This window comes from Dendrobates tinctorius, unplaced genomic scaffold (genome assembly GCF_039654945.1).
Source record: "Dendrobates tinctorius isolate UK_male_01 unplaced genomic scaffold, ASM3965494v1 ptg000135l, whole genome shotgun sequence".
Taxonomy (NCBI): domain Eukaryota; kingdom Metazoa; phylum Chordata; class Amphibia; order Anura; family Dendrobatidae; genus Dendrobates; species Dendrobates tinctorius.
This window is the reverse complement of record NW_027361803.1, coordinates 8681945-8698021: the sequence shown is the minus strand read 5'-3', so window position 1 is coordinate 8698021 and position 16077 is coordinate 8681945. Positions and strand designations below refer to the sequence as shown.

Genomic DNA, 16077 nt, shown 5'->3' with positions numbered 1-16077 from the left:
ACCATAGAGTGACAGTTGTTAGTGGTCGCAACCATGGATACCTCCGGTACAGCACGGGGATCACTGTGTGCACTATATACAATATATACTCGCCTCCATCTTTCCTGCCAGTTCTATATCTCTTCTCTGTGTATATCGGACGCTCCTATTCCTCGCAGCACATTGAGCTCTTATGTTTATACGGATATAAATAGAGGATGGCGTCTATAGACACGGAATTAGATTTATCATCTAATAACACAGGAGTTGTGACTTGTGATATAAAAACTTATGTGAGATTTCCCGTTCTCCATATTCCTATAGATATCGGGGAATAACGGAATGCGCTGCTGTTTATCTGTACACGGAATATTTATTCCTCATGGTCACACACATCCCTGTGTGATATTACTCCCATCAGTCACACATACGCTCTGCGCTTCTCTCTCACGTTTCCTGATTTGCAATACGGTTTTATTGGTGGAATATTATAATATTTCCAATTCCCATAGATCTCTTCTTTATCTGCGACTATTCGGTCTCAGACTCGTGTATTCACATTTCTAATTGATTCTTATGGAAATAATTTATGGACTTCCATGCGCTGCTTGACAAAATACAGGATCCCAATTATGGTGAAAGAATAATCATTTATTCCCAACGCGTTTCGAAGTAAGGGCTACTTCTTCCTCAGGGGATGACAGACATGAACAGATAGCGTTGTCTCAACACTATATACACTCCATATTTGAAAATTGGCGCCAATAGTCATATGTTCTTTTGCAAAAAGTCAAAGTTAAAACACATAGAATAACATGATCAATAATCATTATTTAATAAAATCACAATATCTCTTTATTATATTATAGATAAAACTTTGAAAGAAAAAGAAAAAATATAAAAATATCAACGAAAAAAGAACTCGGGAAAAAAACAAAGGGCCAACCACTTAGACCAGTATACCAGACCAGGAATACACCTGAACTGGAAGGAAAGGGATGAATAAATGTGCGGAACAAAATATATGTGGGAAAATTATTATAAAAATCTGTTTTATATGAATAAAAATGCCAGTTCAAAAAACAATCTATGTATGCACATTTTAATAAAAATCTTTTATATATATATATATATATATATATATCCAAAGAAAATTGAAAAAAAAAATTTTTTTTTTATTATATATATACACAATAAAAAAAACTTTCTTGAAACGCAATGTGTGTGTTAATTGCTGTCAAAATTACAAGCGTTGTCTTCATGAACTCTCATTACTAATTCACTAGCCCAAATTGTCAAAATAACCAGTGGCCTCCAAAATAAGGATCCGACCTCCAAAGAGGTCAGAGCTCCCAATGAAACCAGGATCGCTCCCCGTGCAGGAAAACACCGCTCCGTGAATTGAGAAAAGAGGAAACTATAGATCCACATGAAATCAATGTGTCTACCTCAAATATTTTACACATGATTAAACTAAAAAATATGTTGTAAAAAATATTGTAAAAACATTATAAAAACCGCATCCAAAAGGAAAAGGAACAGAATTTTTCCCTCTATAGAAAAAACATCGTTCACCATCAACGGAAAGGGAAATATTAATCCAATATGTTATATACATGTATGTACAAATAAAAACATGAAGATAATTGGTTGTAATGATGACATCACATTCAATAGTACATACAATAGAATGCACATTGTAAAAAAGTCGCATATGGGAAATTACAATTAGGACCTGAAAAATTAAAAATAATTCATTGTAAATGGTATAAATACAAACTAAAAAATTATTAAAAACAAAAATGATGGTTTTTAAAAAACTTCTTAAAGGAATACTTCAGTAATACTGAAATAAGTGAAGTAGTAATGAGAGTTCATGAAGACAACGCTTGTAATTTTGACAGCAATTAACACACACACTGCGTTTCAAGAAAGGTTTTTTTTATTGTGTATAGATAATAAAAAAAATTCTTTGGATATATATATATAAAAAAAAAAGATTTTTATTAAAATGTGCATACATAGATTGTTTTTTGAACTGGCATTTTTATTCATATAAAACAGATTTTTATAATTTTCCCACATATATTTTGTTCCGCACATTTATTCATCCCTTTCCTTCCAGTTCAGGTGTATTCCTGGTCTGGTATAGTGGTCTAAGTGGTTGGCCCTTTGTTTTTTTTCCTCTCTTTTGTTGCGAGTTCTTTTTTTCGTTGATATTTTTATATTTTTTATATTTTTTCTTTTTCTTCTTCTTTCAAAGTTTTATCTATAATATAATAAAGAGATATTGTGATTTTATTAAATAATGATTATTGATCATGTTATTTCATGTTATTCTATGTGTTTGAACTTTGACTTTTTGCAAAAGAACATGTGGCTATTGGTGCCAATTTTCAAATATGGAGTGTATATAGTCTTGAGGCAACGCTATCTGTTCATGTCTGTCATCCCCTGAGGAAGAAGTAGCCCTTACTTCGAAACGCGTTGGGAATAAATGATTAATCTTTCACCATAATTGGGATCCTGTATTTTGTCAAGTACATACACACATACATACATACACCTGAACTGGAAGTCCATAAATTATTTCCATAAGAATTGATGTATTGGCGGTCACTCGGTTTGACCTTTGGACGTGAAGCAGCTGACTAGGAATCCTATGTGCTTGATCTTCCCTGCAAATAGGTGAGTGAATTTCTTTTACTTTTTTGATATTAACCCGGATAAGACCCTATTGCGCTTTTCTGTTCCTTTAGTATATTGCATTCACTCTTCTAATTGGACGTATTTGCTAATATTATTATTATTACACTTTCTACATATTGGGATCGGATCCTGGAGATGGGAATACCCCTTCATATCACTTAACGTCTTCATGTCTGGGCAAGTTTTCTCTTTTTTTCTTCCCATTTTTCCAGGAGCCATAACATTATTATTTCTCCTCTGACATGGCTGCATCAGGGACGTTGTTGTTTTTTTGTGTGGGACTATTTGTAATTTTGAAGGACTCCATTCATTTTCCCGTATAATGTACTGAGGAATGTGTGGTAAACAGTGAATATATTGCAATACTATCATTGTATTTGGGGGGGGTCTTCTTTAGTATGATTACAGTGATACCAAACTTATACTTTTTATTTTTTTAAGAGATTTTAAAGAAATTTTGAATTCTGCAAAATAAAAAAAAGTTTGGTTTGTGTCACCATTTTCTTAGACCGGTAACTTTTTTGTTATATTTAGCAGATGATGCTGTACAAGGGATTGCATGTTTCAGTGCCGAGCTGGACTTTACTTGTACTCTGTTGGGTATATAAAAAATTTTGATTGTATTTTAATTTCATTTTTTGAGAGGGAAACACAAAATAGCTGAAAAAGCCAAATCCGGATATTCCATTCTTTTCTTTTTTTATGGCGATTACTGAACAAGATCATCAATTTTCATAGAATGAATGTTTACAGACATCGCAAAACAATCGTCACATCCTATTTATCAGTGCTCACCCGCCCAACCTTCCTGCTGACAGGGCATCAGGTCCGGAACTGCTGGGGCTGAGCCTCCTGTTGCAGGGGGAATGAAATTGAGGACGGAGGAGACCCATGACCTGCATAGAGGGGGCGTGATGAGTCCGGAGAGGATAAGGGAGTTTGCGCGGGAAGAGAGAGTTCCCACCAGAGGAAGGCAAGAGTGCGGACCGGAATTGCGCTGCAGGTAGCGCTAGGCCGTGCAGCAGTGAAAGACAAGTGCAGGAAGGACTGGGGAGTGTCGCCAGGCGCGCAGGGCAGAGTACACCGAGCGGGAGATTGTTGTGCGGGACTCCTGACTGCAGAGCACGCCGAGCAGGAGGTTGTTGTGCGAGACTCCTGACTGCTGGGCAGCTGAATGGACTAGGGGCTCAGTGGGCAAAACTGATGACCACCCACTGCTGCCAGAAGAAGGACCGTTTGTTGCGGGTGGGGAAGCCGGAAGACTCAGCACCGGCCGCAGCCGGCAGCCAGGTAGCCATCTAACTCTGAGAGAGAAACGCACACCCGAGTCACGATAAGTGAAACTGATAGACTGTTAATTTGAAGTACTGTTATCCTGTTTAACCCTCAGCCCTTTAACTGTATGTGTTGAAAAAGTGAATAATTGTTTAACCCTTGCGCTGTGCATCTGCGTGGCTACATCCAGAGAAAAGAACAGAGTGGAGGGCACCATCACCAAATGTTTATCAAGTACACAAGATCTGCCAGAAGCATGTGAAACCACTAATAATAATACAAGAGAAAAGAGCATGCTGCAACGGCGATCACCAGAAAATATGTGTGTACGGTACAAAAAATACAAATTTTATTGAAATATGCAGAGCAAACAACATTTAAAAACATAATGCCCGATGAGAAAGAAGGGAGGGGTACCGCCCCACAGACCTAAGTGCAAATAGTAGCACACATATAAATGGCAAGTTTTTGGCACCTGAGGATAAATGGCAAGAAGAACAAGATTGAAAAATATCATGTAATTAAATGACCATTGCTGACTGAATATGACCAAGGTCACACTATAAAACACCCTAAATAAATATACTATAACTAGTGCCAAGCAAAAAAAACCCGCCCAATGACAAGTCACCCTGAACAATAAAAGGGGCAAAAATAATAAACGGGAGGGAAAAAACAACCACAATGGCAGCTGGATGCTATCAAACAAGAACTATCACACAATGTCAAAGATGCTTGAAAAAGACATGTGGAAAATATAAGTGGATAGCAAGCAGTGTCCTAGTAGGCACCTGCTAAACGAAGTACCATCCTAACTAGACATACCATCCAGGTGAGAAAGGGTTACTGCGGCGCCTATTAGGTACGACCAGTGAGGATATCAAAATGTCAATCAAAAGTGCCAAAGGTCCAAGGGGCATGGGAACCCAACACGTGTCTCCACACATGGTGGCTTCATCAGGGGCAAGTACAACCACTCAAGCATATTCCTAAGTTTAAACAGACCTACCTAACACAAGAGATCGTTGTCAGCTGCGGAAGATTCCAGTAGTGTTGCCGGAAGTAATAACGAAGACGTTCAGAGAGGTTAGTGCGCAGGCGCCCTGTAGCAAGCTGACACATCCAGCAACAATATACAGCGCATGTGCCATTTACCTACAGCGAGGTTATCGCTATAAACAAAGCGGTTGTCATACAAAGAAGTGCGCAAGCGCAGTAAAACGGAGCAGAGAGTTGATGCGGTCTGTGAAAAGTATATCAGCCGGCAAGTTAGTACAGAGCATGCGCGGGTTGCGTGACACAAATGGTATGATAATTAACATGGTATATAGCATACCTAAAAGGTGCGCAAGGATAATAAAGCACATAAGGAGAGACCCATTAAAATGGTAGTGCACATGCCAAGTAAGCCCAAAATTGAGATCTTATACACAAGTCGGCTTATCAATGCAGTAGACAGTATTCACACAAAAATATATATGCAGGTGCCAATGTTGTCGCAGAAGAGGGGGCAAAGTAGCAAATCACAAAAGTAACTCTGTTACCTCAGATAACATGGAGGAGGCTCTAGATCTATGTTACCTCAGATAACATGGAGGAGGCTCTAGATCTATGTTACCTCAGGTAATATGGAGGAGGCTCCATCGCTCTCACCTCAGGTAACATGGAGGAGGCTCCATCGCTCTCAGTTACCTCAGGTAACATGGAGGCTTCATAGCTCTCACTTACCTCAGATAACATGGAGGAGGCGCTATCTCTCTCTGTTACCTCAGATAACATGGAGGAGGCTCTAGTTCTATGTTACCTCAGATAACATGGAGTTGGCTCCATCGCTCTCAATTACCTCAGATAACATGGAGGGAGGAGGCTCTATCTCTCTGTTACCTTAGGTAACATGGAGGAGGCTTCATAGCTCTCACTTACCTCAGATAACATGGAGGAGGCTCCATATAATATAAAGCTGCAAAATGTAATGTCATGCGGTAATCAATGTAATCTAATTAGATATATATAAAAAATGCACTGGGCTGACTGTGTAAAATATATATACAGTATATAAAAACAAACCTATAGTAAAAATTACAGCAGTCAGCAGTATCAATAACAATGGCTGAGCGACATAGAAGTGTAGTGTATATAATGGCCACAAGAGGGCAGCAGACTATAACATGGTGCACACTGATAAAGAAACGAAAGGTATATGAGATAAATTGCCACCAAAATTCATAAATGTATAAAACCCATAAAGATCCAAGTCAAACGGTAATTTCCTCTGATGATAGCAACACAGACAGGTGTTTTCATCAGGAAGTGTTGTCATCACAAGGTGGAGACTTTTAGGCTATGTGCACACGTTGCTTTTTTTAACGTTTTTAGCGGCATTTTTCTGCTGCGAAAACGCTACAAAAACGCATCCCATGCAATCCTATGGGATTCCGCATTGCTGTGCTAATTATGCAGATTTTACCGCTGCAGAATCGCATAGCGGTAAAATCCGCAGCATGTTCATTCTTTGGCGGAATCGCGGTGATTCCGCTCACAAAGGATTGCATTGAAACGCTCACTTTATGCATGTGGCTATGCCCTCCATGTGTAAAGTGAGTGCTCCATGTGCGGATGGTACCCAGGGTCTGGCGGAGAGGAGACTGTCCTCCATGCCCTGGGTACCATAATCATGTAAAAAATAGAATTAAAATAAAAAATAGGAATATACTCAGCCTCTGATGACCCCTAGAGTCCTTCCCACCTCTCACCACGCTGCCGGCATCTTCCGGTCCCAGTGATGCTTTGTGCGAATGGCCTGAGATGACGTCACAAAGGTCCTTCGCATAAAGCATCACTGGGACCAGAGGATGCCGGGAGCGCCGCCGAGGAGATCGGAGGCTGTCAGAAGGTGAGAACAACCATTTTTTATTTTTTTTAAATTATTTTTAACATCCTATCTTTACTATTGATGCGGCATAGGCAGCCATCAATAGTAAAAAGATGGTCACACTTGTCTAGCACTATGCTTGTGTGTGACCAACCTGTCAATCAGTTTTCCAAGCGATGCTTGAAATCGCTTGGAAAGCGCAAGCATTCTGCAACCTAAATACGCTTGCAAAACGCTTGTGTTTAGCGGGAAAACGCATGCGATTTCCACATGCGTTTTACCCGCGGCGGGAGTTGCGGAAATGCTGTGGACATAGCCATAAAGGGAATCTGTCAGCCAGATTTCACATCCCAAACTTTTTATATGTGCATGTGGCTCAGTCACAGACAAATTCATCAATAACTTACCTCAGATAACATGGAGGAGGCTCTATCTCTCAGTTACCTCAGATAACATGGAGGAGGCTCTATCTCTCTGTTACCTCAGATAACATGGAGGAGGCTCTATCTCTCTTACCTCAGGTAACATGGAGGAGGCTCTATCTCTCTTACCTCAGGTAACATGGAGGAGGCGGTATCTCTCTGTTACCTCAGATAACATGGAGGAGGCTCTATCTCTCTGTTACCTCAGGTGACATGGAGGAGGCTCTATCTCTCTGTTACCTCAGATAACATGGAGGAGGCTCTATCTCTCTTACCTCAGGTAACATGGAGGAGGCTCTATCTCTCTTACCTCAGGTAACATGGAGGAGGCGGTATCTCTCTGTTACCTCAGATAACATGGAGGAGGCTCTATCTCTCTTGCACCTAGGGGAGGGCTGGGCAGGGGGTAGATGCCCCCAGGTCCCCCAGCGGCTCTTTAGGGCCACCCGGCCGCCCGCTGCTTTAGCGGCGCTGCACCTATAACTCCTGCCGCTTGTTGTCCTGTCAGGCGGCGCCTGGTGAGGAGGATTCCCGGCTCCTTCCCTGCAGTCAGGACTGCTTCCCTGCAGTGTCAGTGCCGCCTCCCTCCTCGTCTTTCTGTGCTGCCTTCAGGGCTTCCCTCCTGCCGCACACAGCAGCTCCTGGCCGGAGACACGATGGTGAGATGCAGATGGCAGCTAATAGTCTGTGTACAGTGAGGGGAGGTCGTGTGTTACTGTGTGGTGACAGGTGACCCGTGTCAGGGTGGGCTGGGGGTCTACTACACCTTACACTGAGGGGCTGGGGGTCTACTACACTTTACACTGAGGGGCTGGGGGTCTACTACACCTGACACTGAGGGGCTGGGGGTCTACTACACCTGACACTGAGGGGCTGGGGGTCTACTACACCTGACACTGAGGGGCTGGGGGTCTACTACACCTGACACTGAGGGGCTGGGGGTCTACTACACTTTACACTGAGGGGCTGGGGGTCTACTACACCTGACACTGAGGGGCTGGGGGTCTACTACACCTGACACTGAGGGGCTGGGGGTCTGCTACACCTGACACTGAGGGGCTGGGGGTCTACTACACTTGACACTGAGGGGCTGGGGGTCTGCTACACCTTACTCTGGAAATGAATGTTATGTGTGTCCTCTGAGGGGCTGTGGTGTGATCAGTGCCGGTTTTAGACAAAGTGGGGCCCTAGGCAAAAGTTTAAAGTGGGGCCCCAAATGCTAACATTGTAATATCATACATTTAGGTTACATTACATGAGCAGGATGCGGATACAGTTGGCAGAGGGTGCTGGCACTGTGGCCCCCATATTTGGGGGCCTTATATCGGCCAACGGGTCTGCCACTATTAGCATTACACAGGGGCGTTGCTAGGGTCAGAAAAGATTGGGGGCCCCAAGACAAAGAGTTGTCCCCCAATCCCCTCTTAATTTTTTTTTTTTAACACTGCAGATAACACAGCAGGGCTCCCAGCAGTCCTGGATCCAGCGGGACAGTCCCGATTTTGATACTCCCACCTGCGGGATTGTAGTTTTCCCACACCGCAAATCAGTCGCCATGCCCACCTGTCATTTCAGAAGGGACTGTGTACCGATCACCATATACAATTCCCTCTATGCATAGCACACTCCAGAACAGAAGCCCTCCCGGCTCACGTGACCAGTCACATGACTGTGACCTCATCCTACGTAACACCAGAGATAGCAGTAATAACTCTCTGAGAACAGATAATGTAGTAGATGTCACCTGCAGTCCTATGTAACACCACAGATAGTCTTACTCTGAAACGCTATGGCTATGTTCACATGCATTTTTTTCAGTAGCCAAAACCTGTTCTATTGGCAGTAAAAATGTTGCGTTCACCTGTTTCTCACCTTGTTTCTGGTGTTCTTTACACTTTTTTCAGCTTTTTTTAAAGTGAGGATGTTTGCTTTGTCTACAGTATGTTTAAGGCCACGTTCACACGTTGAGTATTCGGTCAGTATTTCACATCAGTATGTGCAAGTCAAAACCAGGAGGGTGAGAAATCCAGAAGTGGTGACGTGTTTCTATGTTACTTTTCCTCTGATTGTTCCACTGCTGCTTCTGCATTACAAATCCTGATGGGAAATACTGACCAAATACTGAACATGCTGAACGTGTGAATGACACTTAATAGTTTAATTCACCAAAACCACCTAAAAAATTGCAGCGAAAAATGCCGTTGCAATATCTGCAGCTTTCTTTTTTGTATTCTTTCATTGCTTTCTACGGGTGAAAACACACTGAAAGAAGTGACGCTGCAGGTTTAAAAAGCGCTACAGTTCAGAAATTCAGTCAGAAATAAAACAAGCGCATGCAGGAGATTTTCTCCTGACCGAATTTCACAGCTGCAGCGTTTTTAAATCCGCAGCGTCGCTTCTTTCAGCAATTTTTTTCACCCGTAGAAAGCAATTAAAAAGTTTTAGAAAAGCTGTAAATGTCGCAACGTTGTTTTTTTTGCTGCGTTTTTGGCTAATAAAACGAACTTTATTAAACATGTACTGTAGACAAAATGCATATTGTAAAGAAAACAAACAGCAAAAGCTCTAAGGGTCTGTGTCCGCAATCAGTAACCTCTGGATGCTGCGCACATCCACAGCGTCCAACCCGCAGCGGCCAGATGTCACAGCACAGTGGATGGGATGAACACACGCGGAATCGCCTGCGAAAGATGGCAGTACTTTAGACGGAGCACATGTCCGCTGCGTCCAAAGTGCTGCCATTTCTGGATCGTCTGCACATACCCTAAAAAATAGGCGTTTTGAAAGCAGTGTTTTTACTGCCAAGAGAGAGGCTTTGGCTGCAAAAAAAAAAATGCACCAAAAACGCTGATTCCTATGCACACCTGTACTAGTACTATATACAGTATGTGTATGGTTTACCCTTATTATTTCACATGGGAATTCATTTATTTCTATGTCATAAATCCCCTGATTCAGCAGACAATATCCCTGTCTTGTGTCATCCAGACAGCAGTGACAGGAGGTCGCCCTGCCACGTTACAAGCAGGGATTAGTGACTGTGGTCAGAGCTGATGCTGATCGCTGCGGTGTGTGGCTGTGAATCCTGATCCTGCAGCGATCAGCACAGAGCTCCGGACGACAGTGAGGAAATCACTGCTCTCTGACCTGTTACTGCTGCTCTTACCAGGTTCTGCAGCTTCACTTAGGCATATCCATTCTCAGGTCAGTGCTAGGAGCAGCCATGACTCAGGAGGAGACATACAGAGCTGCAGGCATCTTCCTGCACTCACTGTGCTGTAATGGCCCCTCCCTCTCACTCTCAACTTTTAACCTGACTGCAGGGAGAAAGAGACAGGGGGGCTCAAGGGGCTTTGCGAGAGACACTCCAAGACTTCAGAGCAATGCACAGCATTATTCACTGCTGTACACCCTCTGGGCACTTCATAAATGGGCTGCAGATGCAGGGGGCCCCCTTTGTAGGTGGGGGCCCCAGGCATCTGCCAGGTCCAAATGCCAGCCCTGGGTGTGATGGGCTGGGGGTCATACACTATATACTGTTTGTGAGGAGTCTGTGGATTTTCTGGGTTTTTTTTTTGCATTGCGCGAATGACCTCTGATGTATCTAAATATTTAACAGAGCAACCTACTTTTACTTTTCGTCGCTCTAGAAATTTGCGGGATACTTTGGTAAGGAGTCACTATCAAAATGAACATACGTCCTCTTTTTTGACTCAGATTCCTCAGAAGAATGGTTCATTTCCATGTGGCCATTGTGTCGCCTGCCAAAATGTTGACAGGACTGACACTTTTACTGATTCTTCTGGTTCAAAAAATTATTCCATTAAACATCATATTAATTGTGACACCAAGGCAGTAATTTATTATGCTACATGCCCTTGCTCAAAGATTTATGTTGGTCTTACTACAAGACAACTAAAAGTAAGAGTAAGGGAGCGTGTAATTGGAATTAATGGAGCAAAAACTGAAAGTGATATTTCTGCCCTAAAAACAATTCCGAGGCATTATAAACAATTTCATAATTGTGACTCGAGTAAATTTGGTGTAAGAGGGATCGATACAATTCCACTTTCTATACGTGGAGGTAAAATCAGTCAGAAATGAGCACAAATGGAGACGAGATGGATATGGACACTCAAAACAGTATTCCCCCAAGGCCTAAATGAGAACATCAGCTTTGTCCCTTTTTTATGACCACCTAGTCATCCAGCTGTTTTTATATTTTTTTATTTTATATTTGTTTTATTTTAGTTTATTTTATCTTTTATACACTCACTGGCCACTTTATTAGGTACACCATGCTAGTAAGGGGTTGGACCCCCTTTTGCCTTCAGAACTGCCTCAATTCTTCGTGGCAGAGATTCAACAAGGTGCTGGAAGCATTCCTCAGAGATTTTGGACCATATTGACATGATGGCATCACACAGTTGGCGCAGATTTGTCGGCTGCACATCCCTGATGCGAATCTCCCGTTCCACCACATCCCAAAGATGCTCTATTGGATTGAGATCTGGTGACTGAGGAGGCCATTTGAGTACAGTGAACTCATTGTCATGTTCAAGAAACCAATCTGAGATGATTCGAGCTTTATGACATGGCGCATTATCCTGCTGAAAGTAGCCATCAGATGCCTGTTCTTAGCTGAGAGGAGTGGTACCCAGTGTGGTCTTCTGCTGCTGTAGCCCATCTGCCTCAAAGTTCGACGCACTGTGCGTTCAGAGATGCTCTTCTGCCTACCTTGGTTGTAACGGGTGGCAATTTGAGTCACTGTTGCCTTTCTATCAGCTCGAACCAGTCTGCCCATTCTCCTCTGACCTCTGGCATCAACATGACATTTCCGGCCACAGAACTGCCGCTCACTGGATTTTTTTTCTTTTTCGGACCATTCTCTGTAAACCCTAGAGATGGTTGTGCGTGAAAATCCCAGTAGATCAGCAGTTTCTGAAATACTCAGACCAGCCCTTCTGGCACCAACAATCTTGCCACGTTCAAAGGCACTCAAATCACCTTTCTTCCCCATACTGATGCTCGGTTTGAACTGCAGGAGATTGTCTTGACCATGTCTACATGCCTAAATGCACTGAGTTGCCGCCATGTGATTGGCTGATTAGAAATTAAGTCTTAACACACAGTTGGACAGGTGTACCTAATAAAGTGGCCAGTGAGTGTATATTGAATATAATATTTATATTATTGTTATTGGGCAATTTTGTATATGAATTAATTAATTCTTTATTATACATGGTTGTTGCAGTTTAATTGTTTATTGCCATACATAGGTCCTATTTCTATTTTATATTTATTTTATGTATTAATTAAATTATAATTATTTTGCATTTATTATATATTCTTTACTATTCATTTCAGTTTATTCTCCTTTCATCAGTAACTTATCTCAGCTTTCCTGTCCGCTTCCTGTTGTGGAGTCTTGGAGTTGATTGATGTCACTGCTGTTTCCTCCTGTGAATGCCTCTATGAAAAGAAAAGGAAAAAGAATGAGCGCCTGACTTATCAATATATGAATAGTTTTGATCAAGAATGGACTTTAATAATATTATTTTTCTTTATTTTTTCTTTATTATTTTTTCTTAATTTAATTTATATAAATCTGATCTATATATTGATTTTGAACGTGCGTTATTGTATATGGATGAATTCCCCCTTTTTTCCTTGATTTTATATTTTTCTTTGTTTTCTTTCATTATTTATTTTATTTTTATGATGCATTTATTCTCTGCAATTATTTATTTATATTTTTATTTATTTGTACATTTTTATTCAATTTTTCCTTTTTATTTACTTAATAGGACCTTTGTACCACGTGACTTTCTTCGTTCTATGATAGTGTGCTCTCAGGACCTTTGTACCACGTGATCTGATATATCCAATGAGAGAGAGCCCTCAGGAATTGTACACCACGTGTTCTATTCTGCCCAATGACAGCGGGCTAGGTTGTACGCGCGCCGGTATCGGGTTCTAGGAGTCCCGCCCGCTGTACCTGCGTCCCTCTTCGCCGCAACATCTGATTGCGACGATTGGGGAGACACGTGGGCCGGCGGCGTGGGGTTGCCTGGTAACGTATGATGCCGGTGTGCGTCGCGTTATACCTACTCCGCTCCCATTGGTTGCTTTGCGCTTTTTATACCCCCTCAAGCCTGGATGACGCCACCCCCTGACGAAGGTACGCCGAAACGCGTGTCGGGGCTGGCACATCCCGGGGACTACAGCAGCATAAGAGGTATAGCACCTTGCTTGCACATTTAAACACTTTGTTTTGCCTCTTGAGTTCTTTTTGTACATTTACTTTGATGGATTAGATTCACTTCTTTATTTTATAGCACTGCACCTTATTTGTAGCCATATTTTTTGCTGTACAGATTTATATATATCTGCACTTTATATAACATCATGAATTGTTTCTATTTTGCTGTTTGCACATTAATGTTATATTGGCACTAGCATCTTATTTATTGTGTCTTACCTTGTAGTGTGCGATATTATTTTTATATATATAGCATAAGTGCTTACTATTGTCCCTGGTTGTGCCTCATCCATGGCATTGGCCTCCCCTCATTTTTTACATCATTTTACATTATATTTGATACTAATTTAATAAACTTTAATAATTGGACATTTCTTCGGTTTCTTTCGTTGTTTGAGTGTGGTAAAATTGGTAAGGAAGCTTTATTCTTTGGGTAAATACGATTACAGCGATACCCAATTTATATAGTTTTTTATGTTTAGCCGCTTTTACACAATAAAAACTATTTTATAGAAAAAATAATTATTTTTGCTCTGTTTTATTCTGAAAGCTATAACTTTTTTATTTTTCTGCTGATGGAGCTGTATGACAGCTTGTTTTTTTTTTGCGGGGCAAGATGAAGTTTTCAGCGGTACCATTTTTATTCACATTTGTCTTTTTGATTACGTTTTATTGCAATTTTTGTTCGGCAGCATGATGATATAGCATTGTTTTTTACCTCGTTTTTTTACGGTGTTTACTGAAGGGGTTAACTGGTGGGACAGTTTTATAGAGCGGGTCGTTACGGACGCGGCGATACCAAATATGTATAGTTTTATTGTTTATTTCTTTATTGATATAAATGTATTTATTGGAAAAAATATTTGATTTTTTTTCTTTATTTTTGGATTAAAAAAAAATATTTTTACACATTTTTAATTTTTTTTTTTTTTTTTTTTACTGTTTTTTTTTGCATTGTCCCATCCTGGGACATTACTGTATTATATCAGATCGCTGTTCTGCAATGCATCTGCACTACAGAACATTGGAGCAGCTACTGACAGGCAGGGAAGGAGGCGTTTCAGATCCTGCTCCCTGCAGGCACTGGGAAGCCACCTTCCCTGCAGGACCCAGAAGGACCCCGCAGCCATCTTGGGGCGGAGTGTCTCCATGGAGACCATCAGGACAACGCGATCAGATCGTGTTATCTTGATGGAAGCGCGTAATGAATGAGGGGATGCTCCTCTATGCCGCTGTCACTACTGACAGCGGCCTCAGATGGGTTAAATGCCTGCTGTCGGTGCTAGCACCAATCGTGGGCGTTGCTGCGGGGTGTCAGCTTTCACATACAGCTGACACCCGCACCCGATCGCCACGGTGCTCAGCGTGATGCCACGCGATGGGTGTGCCGAGCTAGTACTGTGTGGGGTTAAAGGGATTGTCAGGCCTCAGGCTACAAGCTGGAGGTCACTCTATGTGACTGCAGACTTGTGAATCCTCCCATCGCTCACACTGTGCACTATGAGGGCTCTCTGGTCCCAGGAGCAGTGGTCGCATGCCGACTAGAAGCCTCACCCAATGTCAGTGTATAGAGCGAGGCCAGAAACAGTCTAGTCGTAATGTGGACTGCAGTTTTCAAATAACACATAGTCATGTGCCCGCCGCTGCCGACACCAGAGAATCCTTGCAGCTCACATGACGCCCAATGTGAGAAATCTTGAGTGTGCACTCACATAAAGTGATTATAGACTTGTACCCTGAGTCCGGGCAACCCCTTTAATTTAATAAATAGAATAATTTTTCTAACACAACAAAACCTGACACCTGCGTTTTTCCAGCATTTCTTTCACCACCCATTACTTTTAATGGGTGAAAAACACTGAAAAAACACTGATAGAAGTGAAATACTCTGTTGTGTTAAAAAACAAACAAACAAGCAAAGCACAAAATACTGAGGACAAATAATAACAAGGTGTGCGCATGAGATGTCTGACAACTATTCTAGTATGTGCACACGTTGCAGATTAGCTGGCGGAATTTTCTGCAGAGAATCCGCATCTCTTGGCAGAAAACGCAGGGCAGAACGCTTGCGGATTTCATGCGGATGTCTTGCGGATTGTCCTGCGTTTTTGCTGTGCGGGTTTGTTAGGTGGTACTGGGAATGAATTGTGCTTTTGGAGGAGAGAGAATATTTGGCATAATGCGGAAAAAACACCGCTGCAAATTTGCGCAGATTCTTCTGCAGCATGTGCACAGCAATTCTTAATTTAACATTGAATTACATTGGCTGTGCACTGCACTGCGGATTTGATGCAATTCCGCGCGTCCAAAAATGCTGTGGATCCACATCAAAATCCGCAACGTGTGCACATAGCCTTAGACTTTGCAGGTACTGTGAAACGCAGCTGAAAATTTGCATTAGAAAAGCATAAAAAAAGCCTAGTGTGAACAAAGCCTTAAAGTGCCGTTGTCTCACTCTCTATGTGCTCCTCACAGGTCTTTAGTTTGCATATATAGTAGGGTTGGGCTCACCGTGCATGTGTTGTGACGGTCACACAGCCGCGACACATGCAGATGTG

The 16077-nt window shown here is 41.9% G+C and overlaps 1 long non-coding RNA gene across 1 annotated transcript; it reads left to right on the top strand.

Annotated features, from left to right (window-relative positions):
* The first annotated feature begins 3809 nt into the window (after positions 1 to 3809).
* On the top strand, positions 3810 to 13893 carry LOC141048381 (uncharacterized). Its single transcript, XR_012220041.1, has 2 exons — positions 3810 to 3978; positions 12625 to 13893. It is a non-coding gene; the product is annotated as an uncharacterized lncRNA (long non-coding RNA).
* Positions 13894 to 16077: the final 2184 nt, after the last annotated feature.